The 17,761-nt window shown below is 44.3% G+C and overlaps 1 protein-coding gene across 1 annotated transcript in view; it reads right to left on the bottom strand.

The window, feature by feature from the left end:
* The window catches only part of PLCB4 (phospholipase C beta 4), a 413,791-nt gene extending 396,669 nt beyond the window's left edge, over positions 1-17,122 (bottom strand). The window contains exon 1 of the mRNA XM_032859166.1: positions 16,972-17,122. The gene's annotated coding sequence lies outside the window, so the exon portion shown is untranslated. The remainder of the gene's footprint in view (positions 1-16,971) is intronic.
* Between the last annotated feature and the right edge of the window lie 639 nt (positions 17,123-17,761).

Genomic DNA, 17,761 nt, shown 5'->3' with positions numbered 1-17,761 from the left:
AACATGAAATGTTTCAACTCTAAGACTCCTTAAAGAAGAATGTTAAACTCATAACAGAAAAAAATCGAGGAACTGACTAGAGGCACTATATGGTGTATCTAAATCCCTATCTGTCAACAAATTGATGTGAAAATTCAGGGAAAACAAATTGGTTAAGCAAACTTAACCAATTTAAGACAAAAGCGCCTTTTGGAATAAGGAATATATGCTCAAACACCATAATTATTATTTGCAGTGATAAGAAAGCACTCGTGTTTTGTATCATTATTCTAATCAACCATTCTGTTTTCCTAAACATTGTCAAGTACCATTAGTTGACCCCTGAACAATAAGGGTTTGAACTGCATAGGTCCACTTATGTGTGGATTTTTTTCAATAGATACAGTACAAGACTGTAAATGTATTTTCTCTTGATGATTTCCTTAATAACGTATTTTTTCTAGTTCACCTTAAGTGTAAGAATACAGTATATAGGGGCACCTGGGTGGCTCAGTGGGTTAAGTCTCTGCCTTCAGCTCAGATCATGATCTCAGGGTCCTGGGATCGAGCCCTGCATCAGGCTCTCTGCTCCGCAGGGAGCCTGCATCCCCCTCTCTCTCTGCCTACTTGTGATCTCTGTCTGTCAAATAAATAAATAAAACCTTTTAAAAAAGAAAAAAAAAATACAGTATATAATACTAATATATAAAATAGGTCTTCATCAGCTATCAGTGGTATCAGTAGGGCTTCTAGTCAACAATACGCTATTAGTAAAGTTTCCTGGGAGCCAAAATTATATACAAATTTTTGACTGCTCAGGCAACTGGCACCTCTAACCCCCATGTTGCATAAGGGTAGACTGTACTTTGTAGTCGATAATTTATTCTACAAACAAGTATAAAGCGCCTGCTATGTGCAAACATTGTGCTATGAAGGAGGAAACAGGAATTGGCAACCTCAGCCTAAGGAAGCTCAGAGTGTGTGTATGTATGAGTGTGTATGTGTGTGTATAGGGGCAGGACAGTGGAAGTTAAAGTAAACAAAGCACAGTGTCACAAGACCCATGGGGACAGAATTCACACAAAAAACAGTAGAACAAATAAATCATTGAAATTATTTGGTTTGTCAGTCGGACTTCAAACAGCCACACGTAAAGGGAACCCCCCATCCTAGGCTGTCAGGCTGCCATACAGACTACCACAGACTGGGTGGCTCTAAGAAGGTATGTTCCTTCTCATTCTGCAGGCTGCGAGTCCAACATCAAGGTGCCGATGGGGCTGTTTTCTGGAAAGTCTCCTTGGCGTGAAGATGTCCACCTCTCAGTGTGTCCTCACACGACCTTTCCTCTGTGCACACACAACCCTGCTTTCTCGCCCGTGTCCTGATAGCCTCGCCTCTTCTCATATGGACACTGGTCAGATTGGATTGAGTCCCAACAGAAGAGCCTCATTTAATTTTTATTTATTTTTTAAGATTTTATTTATTTTTTGAGAGAGAGAGAGACAGCAAGAGGAAACACAGGCTGGGTCGGAGGCGGTGGTACCGAGAGGGAGAAGCAGGCTTCCTGCTGAGCAAGGAGCCCGATGCGGGGCTCGATCCTGGGATGTTGGGATCACGACCTGAGCGGAAGGCAGACGCTTAAGGACTGAGCCACCCAGGCGCCTGAATAGGCTCATTTTAAACTTACCTCTTTAAAGGCCTTATCTCCAAATACAGTCACATGCTGAGTTAGCAAGGGTTTGGGCTTCCAGGTATGAATTCTGGAGGGACACAATTCAGTCTACAACACCCATCAGAGCGACGAAATCAGTCACCTCTCCTTCTCCATGAATAAGAAACTCGCAGGTAAGTTGATCAGAGCTGCTAAAGCCACTCCAGTAAGTCATCAAGAAACTAGATGCCCCCTGCTTCCCGTTCTACCACCCTCAGTGTGTGCTCTCACCGTCACAACCACAAGATGGCATCTGCAAGTCTAAGCATCACGCCCAGGCTCCAGGAAGGAAAGGAAAAATCAGGAAGAAAGAGCCCACCCAAGGATGGGTGGCCAGAACGGGGTAACACAGTCTTGGCCGCAGAGGGGCCAAAGGAGCGCAGTATTTTTAAAGTGGGACCGTCGCTGCCCTGAGCCAGAATCATGGTTCCATCAGACGGGAAGCGGGGGTAAAATTGCATCCCCCACAGCTGGCCGACCACAGATGTCACCGCATGGGTGCAGGCCGCCTTCAGGTGGATGCCTGTCTGGACCACCGACCCACCATGTGACCTTGAGCGACCCCTTTAATCCCTGGGTTCTCAGAGGTGGTAATTACACTTAACCTGCAGAATCACTGAGAGAATTAAATAGGGTTGTATTCATTTGTCAGGCCTGGGGCACAGTGCCTTAGCCTAAAGGACGCTGGCTTTTGGGACTGGGATTTCCTGGGAAATCCCAACATTCTGAGTAACCCAGAGCCACCCAGTAAGGACTCCAAACTATCAAAGAAGTGACTCCATTTCTTTACAAGGTCCCTTCTGACATATCCTGGTCTAGGGCATTGTCTGAGAGCCTGGAGTCTCTGTGTGTATGTGTGTATGTGTGTGCACGCGTGTGCACGCTGCTTTCTGATGGTCTTACGCCTAACGTGAGAGCAGGAAGCACTGATTCCCTATACCCAGCTCCTTGCATCATGCCCCTTCTGCAACCAAACACGGTCCTTATTCAGCAGTGAGGTATATCATTCAGGTGACTTATGCCTTCACCTCTCCAACAAGCCGGGAGAGGCTGGTTTGGTAAAAAGTGCAACCTTTCCAGAAGGTTTTTAAAACTCATTTGTTGCTCTTCATCGAGGAGTGGATTCCTCCTGGTGATCAATCTTGATGGAAAACCTGGTGGCCTGCCACATTTATCAATTCGAGCTGAGAAAATGAAAATTACCATGTAACAGAAGGGTACGCAAGAGCTTGCTTCAAGCTCAGTTGCTTTCACGAGAGGTATTAATACCCAAGTCATCTACACTTTCAAATTCCCTCCTTTCCCTCTGGTAGCTGTGCAAGAAATCTCTGTATGTTACTCATGGCAGATGGGAGAGGAACTTGTAACTTACTTGGAAATTCTTTCAAAGGGAATGAAAAATCGACAGAATGAGGCCAGTCTTAAGGTTCTCGGAGGGCCTCACAGGTCCAAAAAGGCTAAATAAAAAGAACTATTCCCTCTCCATATTTTCAAAGGGCTGTTGTGAAATTTTTTCTCAGCAGCTATAAACTACACAGCAATCCTTCTAACTGCTGTCCCCACTCAAATCTGAAAGATGATGCATCTAATAATTAACATACTTAACTAGCACTTTTTCAACACAAAGCTAAAAGAAATTTGCTAAATCAAAAAGATGCCAATTAGAAAGAAGAAACCTCCCAACGCAACTGGTACCCCAAGTTTGGTGGGGAGGGCGGCATGGTTAAGACCGTCAGAGCCACTATTTTCATATGATTCAAACTGACATCAGGAATAATTTGGGAACTCCTGATTTGGAAACTATAAAAAATACTCTCTTAAAAACAATATTCAGCAGAATATTTTCCTTCAGTTAATTAATAGCGCTCCTGCTCGCTCTTGCTCTCTCTCTCTCTCTCTCTGTCTCTTTGGCACTGATAATATTCACAAACCATTTTTGAAAAGAAAATACTCTAAGAAAATAAATACAAAGCATTTTAGATTACCAAGAGTCCCACTTCATAAAAATAATCAGATTAAATCAATGCTTTTTTCCTGTGAATTTCTAAGCAAGTATGAAATTTACAAAAGTCTCTGCTTCAGAGATCTAACACATTGTAAGAAAAATAAGCATAACTTGATTAAAATCTAACTCGTAAAGTAGAAACAACCATGTGAGAGCGTGCTCAGCAGGCGTAAACAATAACCCATCTTCAGGGAAATGTCTCCTCTGGTTCTGGCACATTATCAACTGATCAGAACTTCTGTTAGCAGAATTAATGAACACAGAGTTTTCAGATTACTGATCGTCTTTCCAAACTGATCACTGTGCTACCCTTCAGAGGCCAGTGTAAATAATCATGGAATATTTCTTCCTTCTGTAGTAAGTCTGCAGATGGTTTCAGTTTATTTAACATGGTACCTCTTCTGCTTATTCATCAGATTGCTTCCCTAATTTGCCCAACCTGCAGACTCTGTGATCATGGCATTTAGTTCAATCATTTAAGACACAATGATATAGTCTTCTCATATGCACCAGATTCTTCCCTTCCCCCAAGGAAGGCATGCAGTGGCTAAAATTTGCAAACCATGCAACAGTAGGACTAAGGTGGGGCATCCAACCTGGAGTTGAAATCTAGGCAGGATTTGCAGGGAAGAGGACAGCTGCGGTGGGGGAGTGGTGGGGGTGGGGAGGGTCATGTGAAGGCCTGCAGGGTTCAGCCAGATGCAGAAGGGAGTTGGGTGCAAAGTCAGCAAAGGTACTGTGGCCACGGACCTTATGTTCTTGGAACTTTAATACAGCTTAAAATAGGTGACAAAAACAAAAACATTAAAACTTCACTGTTGCAGTCCGGTCGTGGAATGGCTCGTATTTGGCAAATTAGGGAAACAGAATTAAGTCCTGAAAGCAATAGAGAACTGTTGAGGCATTTTAGAGGTAATGCTATAAAAAGATTTGTTTTGTGCAAATTACTTTAGCTGAGTAAGGAGAATGGAGTAAAGCGGCAGAGATGTAAATTCATTTTTTTTTTTAAGATTTTTTTTTTAAGTGGCGCCTGGGTGGCTCAGTGGGTTAAAGCCTCTGCCTTCGCCTCAAGTCATGATCCTGGGGTTCTGGGATCAAGCCCCACTTTGGTCTCTCTGCTCCGCGGGGAGCCTTCTTCCTCCTCCTCCTCTCTCTCTCTCTGCCTGCCTCTCAGCCTACTTGTGATCTCTGTCAAATAAATAAACAAAATCTTCAAAAAAAATTTTTTTAAAGATTTTATTTATTTAGAGAGTGTGCGTGCATGCACAAACAAGCAGGGGAAGCAGCTGAGAGAGAGGGAGAGAGAATCCCAAGCAGATTCTGCGCTGAGCACAGAGCCAGAATCCAGGCTTGATCCCACGACCCTGAGATCATGACCGGAGCAGAAACACCGAGAGTCACCAGATGCCCTGGGATGTAAATTTATAAAGTAGCTGTTTATCTACCTCCTCCAGTAAACTGTAAACCCCTGAGGGCAAGAGCTACAAGTCACTGTTACAGTATGGGGTACTCAAGAGCCAGTAGAACACCTGAGTGAGGAATGACGGAGACAGAACAATAGGGAAGCTGACTGAAACATTCCAGGAACAATCAAGGCACAGAATGTCGTGAACAACTCTTAGGCGGTGGCTGCCGGAATGGACATCAACAGACAGAAATGCAAGATAGTCATAGGGTAGACTCACGAGATCAGTGGCTTGTTTCATGAAGATTTATCCCAGGATGAGACATGGATTTGGAGTGAAGTTGAGGACTTCTCTTTTGGATACACCAATCTGAGAGTATCCTGTAGAACTTGGATCCAGAAGAAATCAGATAAGAGGTCAGAGGCAGAGAAGTCATCAGTAAATAGGTTGTAAAAATGGTAGAAGTGGAGGAGTTAATCTTATATGGAAAGTAAATAGAGTAAGATGAGTCATGAGCAATGTAGAGACCTCCAAAGAACACCAGTTTAAGGGATGGGTGGTAGACCAGATGTCACTGCTCTGCCTCTCCTATACGAAAATTGTATAGGATGGACAAGCAAGCCACTGCAAACAGGAACTTCCGGAGTCTGTAAGGGCATAGCAAAAATGAACTAATCAAGTGCAATTCCTTCAGATTGGCAAAGTGATGTGACCTCCCCAGAGTCACCAACTCAGAGAATTTGCACAGCAGCAAATGCTAAGAACTTAGTTTCTTACACCATAACACTTGGAGGTAAGAAGAGATGAACTCTGATATTCCTTTCAGCAGTATGATTTTATGATTCTAATCAAATTTCACTGTTTGTTCATTCAGAACAAGTACACAAACCAAACAGAGCAGTCTTTTCATCTTTTCAAACAACAGGGCCACGAAAATGAGAAAATAAATGAACCCAAAATCTCCAAGCCTTCCTGCCATGTTGAACAAATGGGAAAATAAAGCTTGTTCATTTCCATTCAGAGATGCTAATGATTCCGTTAAATTGACTTCTTTGAAGGAAAATTACTGCTAATAACCTTAATTTCCTCCTAGTCTCTTCCCCTAGGTACCTGACATTTTAAATAAAACACTGTCATAAAATATTAAAAGCAAAGGAATTATATCTTAGGTATCCAATTCCATATTGACAGACTTTATGAATCCCTTCTATCTCAGCTGTCTAGGGCCTACACTTTGGGATCTTCAGATAAACACATCAAGTTTTCCATTCTAGGCATATGCCAAGAAACACAATCCATTTCAAATGGACCAACAATTTTTTTGTGGGAGGGGGTGAGGGAGTTTCTCTATGGCCCACCACAAATCATACTGATATCAGCCATGTGGTGTTCTAGAACATTCTTACCTTCAATTTGAATTTAATCACTGTAGATATTTTCTCTTTTTTGTCCCCCAAACCAGGCTTTCCACCCTGGCCTGACCTCTGAAACCTCTGTTCTGGATGGCAAATGGGTAGCGTCTGCCATCTGCCTCCCCATACCCATTTGCCACACTTCTCCAGCCTTGCCTCCTTGCCTAAGCCCCTTGGCTTCTGTATGGATTCAGCTAAAGGATGATACCAGCCAGAAGTTTGGGAGGCAAGGGAAGAGTGAGATAGGCATATTTATTTCCCCACTGTCTCCCTGCAGGCACAAGACAGGTTGACTGTGTCTTCCCTACAAAAGGACACAGCACTTGCCAGACAGCCTTCTTGCCCCTCCACTCAGAGCAAGAAGAGTTCCCCATCGTTACTAAGTCTTTCTGCAGCCCCCACCTGGTTGTGTTCCCTACACCTGCCCAAACCTTCCAAACAGTCCCTTTATTAAACCCACCACAGAGGACTCAGTTTACACATGCCATCTGCTCCTTGGCCAGCCCTAAATGACACGGAGTTAAAGACAGACCAGGGGAGGCCTTCCACTGTGGCTCTCGCAGACACAATCAAAAGAAACTGTAAATCGTTGTCACATTTCCATGAGCAAAAACCTAGTACACACTTTCTTGAATAGCAAGGTTTCGATGCCAAGGAAAGAGAACTGAATCCTACCATATTTCTACAATTCAGCGTGCTGTAAAAATAAACATGCAGAAGGCATACAATCAGAATCTGAATGTCACTGCCAAACCTAACCAGAATTCTTCTCAAAAACGGGTATCTGGAGAAACATGAAAAGAACCAAATCCATCCTTGAAAACAGAAACATCTCATTTTCTTACTCTTTATCCACATCAAGATTATTAAACCAGATACTGTGACACTTTAAGGTGACTCCAAGTCTTTCAAGGGATGGCACAAAATTCTAAAAAGTACTAATAATTCACTTCATCTTACTGGTAACAACTACAGTTACTGAAGTTGTGATTTTTGGAAAAACTTGGGAATCAGTGACCTAGATTTTTCTGTATTTTCCCCAATATCTCTCAAAATGAAAATAAGGAGGAGTCTAATGTATATAACAGCCCTTTGTCTATATATCAGATCTAAATATTATGGAAATTACCTTCAGGTAGCTACTAAATAATAAAACTCAATAAAATAGCATTATCTCTGAAGCTTACAATTCTCTACGTAGAAAGTAAATGAGATTCTTAAGCAAGTATTTGAAAGTTGAAAGCTATAAATACATCTGGACAGAATTTTCAGCATTGAAATTAACAGATTTTCCCAGGTCAAAATCAGCCCCTGTTGGCTGTGCAGTCCCTCTCTTCTTTGACCATATATTCAAGGGTGTTTATGACATGTCCCTGCTGTGAGTGATCTAGAATTCCACAGCTAACCAAACTGATCAGAATACAGATTTTCAATTCTGAGTCTGCAAGGTATCTTTTTACTAAAGAGTTTCTAAAGTGGCCTCTTAACTGAGAAATTCCTTCTGACTAAGTATTGTATTTTCAAGAAATTTAAGAGCATAGACTATTTCTCCATCATTTCCTCATGCACTGTATTTAACTGACAACTGAAATCTGACTGAATTAGTGAACTAATGTAACAATGTGGGGCATGCTTCAATTAGAGGATATGTTCATAATTTGAGGTTCCACGAGATAGAAACTCCCTGGAGGACTTTCTTAAAGGCAATTTGGCAGTGCTCTCTCAAAATGGAAAATGTACATACCCTCTTGACCAATTATTTCTATTTCTAGGAATTTAGCTGCAAGAAAATCCTGCACAGGTGCACAAAGGCCTATGTACAAAATTCTCTAATCTTGGGCTCCTAGGTGGCTCAGTGGGTTAAAGCCTCTCCCTTCGCCCCAGGTCATGTTCTCAGAGCCTTGGGATAGAGCCCCGCATCAGGCTCTCTGCTCAGCAGGGAGCCTGCTTCCCTTCCTCTCTCTCTGCCTGCCTCTCTGCCTACTTGTGATCTCTGTCTGTCAAATAAATAAATAAATAATCTTTTAAAAAAATCTCTAATCTTTCAGGGTGCAATGTATCCATAGTACCGAAGTTTCTATAATGTTAGAAAGAAAATGATATCCAGCACACTGACATGGAAAGGGCTCAATGACTTACCTTAAATGAATAAAAGCAAATCATAGAAAAATGTATAAAGAATAATCCTGTTTATGTCATAAGAAAAAGAAATGTATATATGTATACATACACTTACACATGTAAATGCACAGTAAAGGGAGAGGAAAGAGGCACTCTAAGCTGTTCCCAATAGTCATATTTTGGGATGGGCGCAGGTGGGTAAGAGTATTTTACATTTTGTTTCTATATTTCTGCATTACCATTTGCATTGAAATATATTAATGTATCATACACATCATTTTAAAAACCCACGAAAACAAAAAGTTAACACAAATTCTAGGTACACCTGTGTCTCAGTCAGTTATGCATCTGCCTTCGGCTCAGGTCATGATCTTAGGGTCCTAAGATCAAGTTCCACACTGGGGTCCCTGCTCAACTAGGAGCCTGCTTCTCCCTCTGCCTGCCACTCCCCCTGCTTGTGCTCTCTCACACGTACTCTCTCGCTCACTCTCTCTCTGTCAAATAAATAAATAAAAATCTTTAAAAAAAAAAAAGAAAATAAAGAAAGAAAGAAAATAATTCTAGATGGTTTGGTGATTTGTCCAATGACAGTGCATCAGCAGATATGAGAAACCCACCTCAAAGGGATTTCACCCTCATTTGATCACTTATGATCACTCATTTAAAAACCAAAAGGAAAATGAGGACTGTTAAGTCAACCACACCTTGAAATACTAACTGCAGAAACAGATCTACAGTCTGCATGTCCAGGACAAATATGGCAACTACCACGTAGCAGTGAAAATATTTTGTGACTGGTTAGAGTTCAAGACAGTGATGTACAAAAAAGAACCTTCATGTCCCCATAAATGAAGTCACCCATTTCTCCATACTTGGGGTGTTCTTATTTAAAGGAGCACTGGGGCCGCCTGGGTAGCTCAGTGGGTTAAAGCCTCTGCCTTCAGCTCAGGTCATGATCCCAGGGTCCTGGGATCAGCCCCGCATCAGGGGCTTCTCAGAGAGCCTGCTTCCCCTGCTTCTCTCTCTGCCTGCCTGCCTCTCTGCCTGCTTGTGATCTCTGTCTGTCAAATAAATAAATAAATAAATAAAAATAAAGGAGCACTGGGATATAGGAAATAAAACCATGTCTTGCCTCCCTCAACTTTGTATATTTGCTAACATCTTAGAAAAATGAAGGAAAAGAAAAACAGTGGGAATTCAGAATCTAAAATCTATGTCCGCTGGAAATAAATGACCACAGCAACCTTGGTAAGAAATTTAATAGAGAAGGAAAAAAAAAAAAAAAGATGCTGGTCTTACTTTTAAGATGAAACTACAGTTCTGGCAATTTCTAGTACACACTCTTTCTGAGCACAGTAGACAAAAGGCTCAAAATGGGAGCTGATGGGCCAAATTGGTTCCACACACGGGTTTTGTTTGGCCAGCCCAGGGACTGACATGTTTGTTTTTATGTTAATTGATTTCTAAACCATTTTCAAATGAGATCTCACACTTAAAAAGAAATCTATCTTCATGCTTCTCTGAAAATTGTGGCAGCAATGGCAATCCTGTGCCGGATACCGACCCGGGGTTGGGGTGCGGGGTGGGAATCCATCAGCCCTGCGTGCCCCCCACCACTCCCACATGTCTCTACCACCTGGACGGCGTCCCCAGGTAAAAGCTGGCCCTGCAGAACACCAAAGTTGCTTTCTAGGTTTCCCCAGAGTAGCCTTTCGTACTCTCCCTCTCTCAGACTTCTGGCCCAAGCACCTTTGGAAACAAAAGTTTGCAGGATTAGAGGACACGGGGTTCAATGCTCAACTTCCTATTTCAATTATACATTCCCAGCAGGGTTGCCAGAACCTTCTCTATCGGACCTCAGCCTGGTCACTTAAAATAACGGTCACCAAACATCTTATGGCAACACATCTTTCGGCAGCTCGCACCTCCGCGGCAGGTAAGGCAAGGCAGCGCTGAGAACTTGCAGTTCCGGCATCCGTCCACCTGGGCGTGCGTCCCTCCTGGAAATTTAACTCCCTAAAGCAACTTCGCCTTCCCCAGCCTCCGTTTCCCCAAGTGCAAACAAAGAGACTATTAGTAACCACCAAAGAAAGGATCCAAGGACGTGGCACATGCCGTTCGCTCAACAAATGCCTGCTGGGTTATGTCCACCGCTTCTATTACTGTGTGACATGCCGCCACTGAAGACCATGCGAAAGCAGGAGGCACCAAGCCTCCTAAACACCAGAGATCTCCAAATTATTCTAGGCAATACCTCTCTCCTTCCAAGCCTACATGGCTTACGGTGGTCTTTTTTAAAAGCCTAGCTGGAGGCACAGATGCCCTAAGGATAACATCTGGCGCACTGAGCAGAGTTTGCAGCCCCGCTGTCACAGAATTTGAGGCAATTAGGGCTGATTTAACAGGGTTAGGCAAGTCCAGGGTGGATGATCTGGAACTTCCCAGCAGCCCTAAAAGGTGACCAGAAGAGGCACCTGGGTGGCTCAGTGGGTTAAAGCCTCTGCCTTCGGCTCAGGTCATGATCCCAGGGTCCTGGGATCGAGCCCCACATCGGACTCTCTGCACAGTGGGGAGCCTGCTTCCTCCTCTCTCTCTGCCTGCCTCTCTGCCTACTTGTGATCTGTCTGTCAAATAAATAAATAAATAAATCTTTAAAAAAAAAAAAAAAAAAAGGTGACCAGAACTTTCTGTACTTGCAGAGGGGCACAGCAAGTATCTCTTGTTACGAGTTTGTTTGTTTGTTTTTTAAGATTTTATTTATTTGAAAGAGAGAGAGAGTACACACCATGAGCAGGTGCAGGGAGCGGGGAGGTAAAGGGAGAGGGAAAGGCAGACTCCCCGCTGAGCAGGGAGCCTGTCCTGGGGCCGGATCCCAGGACCTGGAAATCATGACCTGAGCCAAAGGCAGACAATTAACCAACTGAGCCAGCCAAGGAACCTCTGTTACAAGTTTTATAGGAACTGACTCAGCCTACTTTGTATGGCTAGGTCAATGGCATCTGCCCCTCCAGAGAAGGAGAGAGTGAGAGGTAATACTAGCATATGAGGAGAAAGACTAATCTCGTCTGTAGCAAAAGCAACAGAAATACAATACCCAGCGTGAGACACAGTACAGTGTGCTGTGCACTTTTGCTCTATGGGGTTATTCTCCTCATTTTAGAGATGGGGCAAGTGGGTAGGTGCCCAGGATCACACAGTTAATACAGGACATCGTTGAGATTCAAATTCAGGTCTGCCTGATTCCAACACCCGAGGGTCTTAGCAACTTTGCACCCGCTGAAAGCAAACCCACGATGCAGCCCCCCACTTAGCCCCCAGCTGCGTCTAAGACAAAGTGTTTCTAGAGCAGTTGTCCTTTACCTTCAGTGGGTCACAAAGCCCACCCTCTGCCAAATCTGGGGAATCATATAGACCCTATGAATATAATATTTTTAAATGTACAAAATGATGCACAAAGGAAAACAACTGATATTGGAATATACTTATCAAAATAATTTTTTTTTAATCTGGGCATACCTAGTAATGCATGTGTTTCTTTTTCAACCCATTAAATGCCAAGATCCAGAGTGACAATAATACTTAGCCTGATCATCATTTGGAAGTAAATGCAAATAAAGACGTAATTCATTTGCCAGCTAAATTCACCAACCCACCAAATTCCATCCTCAGGCCATTATAGGGTGGACCCGAGATGAAGGACTCTTGCTCCAGAGGACAGCATGAGATGTCAGGTATAAATCTAATGGTCTGCGGTCTCTTTCCTCAGGATGACCTGTTTATAACGAATGACAACAAGTTACTTTCTTCCCCTTGTTCTGAAGAGGTGGCTCAGTCATGTCAGGGAGCCAAAAACACCCAATTGTTCAGGAGCAAAAGAATACTTTGAGGGTAATGTATCTCAAAGCAATGGCTTGCCTGACCCCAAGGGTAATGTGGCCGCGAGAGGTAGAATTTCCCAACCCTCAGCATCCCAAAGGATCACAGGAGAAGAGCTGTGACAGAGACTCCCAGTCAACGGGTGAGATAACCCTATCCTGCCATCACATGGTATGCGACCTTCTCAAAGAAGGTTTTATAGGTGGGAGGCTAGAAAGGTGTTCAGAGAAACACTTTCCTCTGATTTCTGTCTCTTTCAACTATTTTGATTCCTCAAAGAAAAGGAAAGAAAAAGTAGAGGGAGTTCATGCAGAGGGAAAAAAAAAAAAAACCTGCTAACCATTCATCCTCCTTCATGGAAGGATCTCCCAGCTGAGATCTAGAAGGTAGGGCTGTAGCACCTTCACCTCCCCTGTGAACTTGAGTTACACCTTGAGCATATGAAAAGCATCCAAAGGCATGAGCTTCCAACCAGACTTTTACAAAGTGGGACTTGAGGGTGGTTGTTTGCAACTGGGTGCAATGGGCCTTGAGAATAAAAGTGACTCTGGGTGATTTTTTTTTTTAAGGCAGGCTTAATTCTGATGAGGGCCGTGCAGATTTCTCACCCATCTACACAGTGATGCGTTAGCACCCAGCTCTGCTTCCACTGGGGTGGAGTAAATCACCCATTTTTCTATTTGGTTAGTGAAAGAATCATAGCCTCTGAATGTGCTAGACCTTCATATCCTTCTAAGGTATAACTAGATAAACAGTACTACACCCTGAGGAAGTATTTCTACTTTAAGGGGGAAGGCTTTATCCAAAGAGAAACTGTTACACAGAAGAACAAATACTAAGGAATGGAGGAAAGACCTATGCAAGGTCATTGCATTTCTTGACAACTGCAGGGGAGTAGAAAAATACAGAATGGACAGTACTGAGAACTAAGCAGTGTCCTTGAGCCAGCAAAACCACAGAAAGTCGCTGCTGCCCACCATCGGCAATGAAAAGCTCTATTTATTTCTTGAGAGGTAGATGAGTCTTTTTGGCAGACACTAATATGGCCTACAAGTTCACATTATGAAGTGAAAAGCATCTATTTTAGAAACTTCAGTCTGGACATGAAATACCAAGTGTGATCATTAAAGCAGCTCCATTAGTCCTTGACCTCATTCTGCATATAAAACACAGGAGTTCTTGGTTTTACAAGACTTACTGCGATAGCCAGTTTATTAAAAACCTAGGTCATGAGTGCTAATAAACAGGCTGTTTCATCCTTACTTTAGAAGTGGTCCTTACAAACGATGATAATTTAGCCACAATCTGCTAAATAATTTAAAGTTCCAAAGAATATTTTTGCTTCCTCCAAAATGTTTGAGTTCACTTTCACTACTAAGGGCATTTGGGGAGAAGGGGAGAAATACATAAGCTTTCTTTCCTATGACTACATTAAGTCCTGTGATACAAAAAGGTATAATTTATTCTCAATGTAAGATTTTAAAAATTTAAAAATCAAAAAAACTCAGCAGCTAATGTATTTTTTAAAAATCCACAAAAGTTATTAATTGTGTTATTTGAGTCGGCAGGCTACATCTAAAAGTTTGAGGATGGAAATGCAACACAACATCCAGAAATTGGCCTAACTTATATCACATCCGTTCACAAATTAGCATGCCAATGTGATCCGTTCAAGGAAAACAACACGGCAGCACTGAAAGGCAATTTTACTACAATTTTAATTTTGAGGGTGGGTTAGGGATTACTAGGCAAACACATTTCAATTTCTAATAAACGTAACTGGCCCCTGATGCCAGCAGTGCACAATAAGGCCAAGACAGCTGTATGTATTCTTGGGAAAGATATAATAGCGGGCAAAAGGCATTGGCTAGGTCTCTGCTGGAGAAGAAATCGCTCAAAGTGATACAGATTTTTAAAGTTCATTTTCTGCAAAAGTTTTTCCATAACGCTTACCACTTTTTTTTTTTTTTTTTTTTTTTTTTTTAGGCAGAGACCCTTACCACTTTTTAAACTTCCCTATTTCGCTCCCTCATAGGCGAAAACACACTACCTCAAGATTCTGGGACTGAGTAGTTTAATATCATTCACATTGTCAGGCACACAAATATAAAACTCCAGAAGACAGTATTTGAGAACAAAGCACTTCTGTGTGGGTGTGCATTTGTAAAATAAAGGTAGCATTATTCCGACAGATAGAAATGTGTATTCAGTGATCAAATGGAGTCTTAGAAATTCTGTTTTGACAGTTACTTGTAGAATAGCATTTTCAACAGCCATTAATTCAAAGCTGGGCGGTGATATCATCAAAGCTAAATCAAAACGAAATTCAGATAGTTGAGTAATCACGGTTGGAGGGAAATGTAATTGGTAATCTACTAGAGGATACCTTTAGCTATGCCATAATATGTTACACGCAAAGGGTTACTAGCTCTGGCAGCAAAAGTCTCCTGAAATAAAAATGCCAATAAAAAAAACACTCTTCCATTTAAGAAGTAAATTTCTGGGGCGCCTGGGTGGCTCAGTGGGTTAAGTCTCTGCCTTGGGCTCAGGTCATGGTCTCAGGGTCCTGGGATTGAGCCTGCATGGGGCTCTCTCCTCAGCAGGGCGTCTGCTTCCCCCTCTCTCTCTCTCTGCCTCTCTGCCTACTTGTGATCTCTCTCTCTCTATCAAATAAATTAATAAATAATCTTTTTTTTTAAGTGAATTTCTATGAAAACAGGTGTTCTCCCAAGATGGCAATCATTTATTAAACTTCTACAGTTCAAAAGGAAGATGACATAATAGATTAAAACACCAGCAGAAAACTATGCAAGACTGTCCTATGAAAAACATCATTCTAGATTACATAACATGAATAATGGCAGATTAAACTACACGCCCCTACCCAGCTAGATTTCTGTGCTCTATAACTTAGGCCACTTAAGTTTGAAGAGTACACAACCCTAGGTTCTCAGTTCAACCACATATTTTTGAAACCAAATGTCCTGAAAAAACTAAAAGGATAAAGTTAAATTTTACACACACAGAGGCACAGTTTTCCCCTAGGAACACAGTTCTTAGACATTTTCTTACCCTCCTCATAGACGGCCCAGGTAAAGTCACCAGTTGCTTTTCCTGGTCATGTTTACTTTATGAATCTGATTTCCCTTTAAAGAGGAAACTCAATTCAATTTTAGATATTACAGGGCTGCCTATGTTTGAATGACATTAGTGCCAACCAAACAGAACTATTAAACAGCTATCTCCCACACACTCCTAATTTATAGATCACCCTGTATCGCATTTATGGTTTTAAAAAAAGGCAATCTTCCACTAATAGTTTGACCGAAACTAAATTTTAAACTCCTGTGTATAACAAGACTCGCTACAAGAGCTAAAAAAAAATAAATAAATAATAAAAAAATAAAAAAGGAGTAGGAAGTTATCTCTCAAATACATGCATAAGTTTGAAAATATAATAGGCATTTGTATTTTCTCTAGAAAAATCCTAGTTTATGCGAGTTTTATGATTCTAGATAAAGGCACGCTTAGAAACAATTGGAAATTGAAGACTTCCATATTTCCATACTTCGGTACTGCCTGCAAAGTCTACAGGCAGAAGAACTGTACTATATAGAAAGAGTCTAATTAGTTAAGGAAAAGACAACTTTAAAATTCTGAAGAAAAAAAAAAAAAACCTTTAATCTCCATCATTTATAAGCTTTTAGGAGGCTCAAACACTGCCCCCCACCGAGTGCTGGCCTGTCAGTGTTGTTTTAAGTGGAAATGGTCAATCATTTCTATTACCTCCCCAGAAGAGGTAAGAAGATCCACATGCATACACATTTACATGCTTTGCACGGTCCCAACTATTTCCAACCAAAATAATCATATACACGTCGAGCCAAGCTATTTCTAGCCAGAAGCGGTTAACGTCTGGACGGAGTCTGAGGAAACCCAGTAGGCGATGATTACAGGGGAGGGGGTGGCGCGCAGACCCCTGCCTCCCGCGCGCGCGGCGCCTAGCACCCCGCACCTGCACGGGCTCCCCGGCAGGGCATCCGGGTGCGCGCGCACGCGTCCGGGACGCACCCGCCGGGAACAAACAAACCCCGCGGGCCGGGGCGGGCGGGAGCATCCTCGGGCGGGACCCGAAATGCCTTCTCCTACCTGTCACTTTGCCCGGAGCTGCTGCCGGGGATGCGGCCACGGCCGCCGCCTGGAGACCCAGTGTGTGCGCGCGGGTGCGCGCGCGCGCGCGCGGGTGTGTGTGTCTGTGTGTGTGTGGTGTGTGTGTGAGATCTTGTTTGCGGTGCGGCTCACTTACTGCTCCCCGCGCCACCAGCCCCCTCCCCCCAACCCCTGAGAGCCGGCCGCTGAGCCCCCTCCCGGCGCGTCCGGTCCCGCCCTCCCGCCGGCCCCCGCCCGCCCCCCCGCCTCCCCGCCTCCCCGCCTCCCCGCCTCCCCGCGCGCTATCCTCACCTCTGCCGAGGGCGGGGGGTCTCCGCCGGCGCTCCTCGCTGAAGCCGCGGAGCAGCGCCGGCCCGCTCCGCCTGCCCGCCCGCCCGCGGGGTTCGGCGTGTCCCCGGCCCCGGATCCCGCTGCCCCTTCGTGGCCGGCCGCTCCCTCTGCCCCAACCCCGAGTCTCCCTCCCTGTTCGCCTCCCGGCTCCAGAACCCGAGCTGTCGCCTCGCAGCCCCAACCTGCCCAGGCTACGGAGCATGCCCAGTGCGGCGCGCCCGGGCTGGGCTGGGGGTGGGCAGGGGCAGGGCCGGCCGCCCGGCTGCCGCGAGCCGGCTGGCGGGGAGGGGGCGCCGGGCGGGCCGGGGGCGCAGCCTCGCGGCAGGGGGCGGGCAGCTCTGGAGGGTCGCGCGCCGCTCCGGGAGGCGGTGGGTGGGGCGTCGGGGGAAGCCGCCTAGCTGCGCGCTCCTCGGGGGTCTCCCCGGCCGCCCGCCGCAGCCCTGGCGCCGCAGCACGTGCCTAGGGTCTGGGGTCCTGGGTCCTGGTGCGTACAGGGTGGCGCGGGGCTCAAAAGCTTGGGGGTAGTGGGGAGTGGTACCCTGCTCTGCTGGGAGACCAGCAGGCAGCCGCGGGCCCTGGGGCAGGAGTGGGGCGGGGGCAGCGGAGGGGTCCAGGACTTCGAGAACTGGCACCCCAAAGCGACTGGAGAGGGTGGGGGAGGTGTTTATTTGATTACATTTTGTTTTATAAACACAGAAAGCGCTTACAGTGCTTCGGGCACTATTCTAAACGCTTTTTTATTCATGTAATC

Source organism: Lontra canadensis, unplaced genomic scaffold (genome assembly GCF_010015895.1).
Source record: "Lontra canadensis isolate GAN:19392208 unplaced genomic scaffold, GSC_riverotter_1.0 scaffold16, whole genome shotgun sequence".
NCBI lineage: Eukaryota > Metazoa > Chordata > Mammalia > Carnivora > Mustelidae > Lontra > Lontra canadensis.
This window is presented reverse-complemented; position numbering and strand designations above follow the sequence as displayed.